The sequence below is a fragment of the Erinaceus europaeus genome, chromosome 8 (assembly GCF_950295315.1).
Source record: "Erinaceus europaeus chromosome 8, mEriEur2.1, whole genome shotgun sequence".
In the NCBI taxonomy this organism is placed as follows: domain Eukaryota; kingdom Metazoa; phylum Chordata; class Mammalia; order Eulipotyphla; family Erinaceidae; genus Erinaceus; species Erinaceus europaeus.
In genome coordinates, this window is record NC_080169.1 from 112,441,773 (window position 1) to 112,444,572 (window position 2,800).

Sequence of the window (2,800 nt, forward strand, 5' to 3'; positions counted from 1 at the left end):
CAGTAAGAATCTGGGGCCCTCAGCCTGACAACAGATAAGGAGACAGTTCCCTCCAGCAACTTGGAGAAGAAGGAAGCCCAGATCCTGTCAGCACCACCCTCCCAGACAACTAGACTGCAGCCTGTGAGCCAGACCCTGAGCCTGAAGATCCACATTCAGATTCCCACCCACACATGCTGTGCAGTCATGGATGTTTGCATTTTAATTTCTTTCTAAGATGTATTTATTTTTAGAGGCTTCACACACTGAAAGGCCTTGCTTCTCCCCCTCTATCCACAACCACTCTAGCCCTGCTCCAGCAGAGCACAAGCCAAGAGGAATCACCAAGGCTAGTAAGGGTTATCTCTGGTGTCACAGTGGCATGACAAGACAGCTCATGTAGGCTCACAAGAGCTGATTGTCCGTGTGTCAGGAACTTGGGGAAGCACCTGCTAAATATAGCCATTATTAAACATTACATTGGTCAGATGAAGACCTAGAGGGGGGTCAAATTGTTGTCTGAAAAACTGAGAAATGTTACACATGTACAAACTACTGTATTTTACTGTTGACTGTAAACCATTAATCCCCCAATAAAGAAAAAAAATCAGATTGGGTGGGGGCAGATAGCATAATGGTTTTGCAAGGAGACTCTCATGCCCGAGGCTTCAAAGTTGCAGGTACAACCCCCCGCAGTACCATAAGCCAGAGATGATTAGTGCTCTGGGAAAAAAAAAATTAGATACTATAAACTCAGGCTGTAGAGCCCAGATCTTGTAGTCACAGACAGGTTCTAGGTTCTAGCCCTGCCACTGTCAATAGCCTGAGCTGAGCAGTGCTCTGAAAGTCAGTCAACCAACAAAGCAATCAATCAACAAACAAGTGAACAATATGAATATACAGTTAAATAGAATACTAAGAACAAAGATAATGAATATGAAAAATTCATTTCATTATGTTTTACTATCACTTTATTTTATGTCATCACTAGTATTCTATAAAATAGATACAATATATTTCTATATGTATAGTATTCCTGAAGCCCAGGAGACAACTCAATGTCACATTCATTAATGAAAACCTGGGTTTGATCCCCAGAACCATGTGGAAGCATCATGGACAGTACTGTGCACTAAACTAGGTGTCTAGAAAAACAGAATTAAAAAAAAAAAAACTGGGGGCTGGGCGACAGCACAGCTGGTTAAGCTCACATGGCGGAAAACACAACGACCTGTGTAAGGATCCCGGTTCGAGCCCCCGGCTCCCCATCTGCGGGGGAGAGGAGATTGAGGGGTAGGGGGGTTGCTTCGTAAGCGGTGAAGCAGGTCTGCAGGTGTCTGTCTTTCTCTCCACTTCTGTATCCTCTCCTCTCTCGATTTCTCTCTGTCTTACCCAATAACAACAACATCAATGGCAATGATAACAATAATGACAACAAGGGCAACAAAATGGGAAAAAATGGCCTCCAGGAGCAGTGGATTGTAGTGCAGGCACTGAGCCTCAGCAATAACCCTGGAGGCAAAACAAAAAACAAACACTGGAACAGGGCTAGGAAGTAGCATAATGGTTATGCAAAGAGACTCTCATTGCTGAGGCTCCAAGGATTCAGATTCAATTGACCACACCAACATTACCAGAGCTGAGCAGTGCTCAGGTAAAATGAATAAGGAGGGTGGGGTTATAGCATAATGGTTATGCAAAGAGACTTTCATGCCTGAGGCTCTCAAGTCCCAGGTTCAGTATCCCACACTGCCATAAGCCAGAGCTGAGCAGTGCAGTAAAAAAAAAAAAAAAAAAAAAAGGAGAAGGTAAAAAAAAAAAAAAAAAGGAGGAGGAGGAGGAGGAGGGGGGAGGGGGAGGGGGAGGAGGAGGAGTGGGAGGAGGAGGAGGAGGAAGAGGAGGGGGAGGAGGAGGAGGAGGAGGGGGGAGGGGGAGGGGGAGGGGGAGGAGGAGGAGTGGGAGGAGGAGGAGGAGGAGGAGGGGGAGGAGGAGGAGGAGGAGGGGGAGGAGGAGGGGGAGGAGGAGGAGGAGGAGGGGGAGGAGGAGGAGGAGGAGGAGGAGGGGGAGGAGGAGGAGGAGGAGGAGGAGGAGGAGGAGGAGGAGGAGGAGGAGGAGGGGGAGGAGAAACATACAAAAGAAAAAACCTGAGACAGGGAGAAGCCACTCAGTGGTATGGCACATATGTGGTGCCTGTATAGGCTCTAGATTCAGCCCCCCCCACACACACACACACAAATGTGTGTGTATCTCCACAGTAGTACTATGCATTACTATCACTGTGCTCTTAGGTTATTTACATTGATTCTATTCATATGGTACAAATACTGTGGCAGACATAATACTCTTCTCAATGCTAATGCTGCAAAGTGATGTCACTAACAGCTTGAATCAGACCACACTGGAATATTTATATCATTGAAATCAGCAAACATTACCAATCTGGCTGCTAAAACGTTTACTGTATACCCGCTGACTCCTAGCCATGAGATCTAATGTGGACCCATTGCCCAGGGCCAGAGCCAGTCCAGCATGGCCACACCAACTTCTGCAGGAAGGAGAACACTTTTTGTTACATTCCAGATTACAGGGGAGGCAGGAGCAGTGTTCATAGTGTGTGTGTATGTTCGTAAAGATCAAGGGGAATGCTTGAAACTGTTATCTGTGCATTATTTGAAAAGTAGGAGATGGATTTGTGGACAGGATGGAGGCCTTGGGGGGAAAACCAGAAGGCAAGTCTCAGGATAAACAGGACAGGGGTTTTGGGATCCCCAGGTCATCTACCTTCCTGGACGGTGGTGTGTTTCTGTGCATTCTTCCTAAA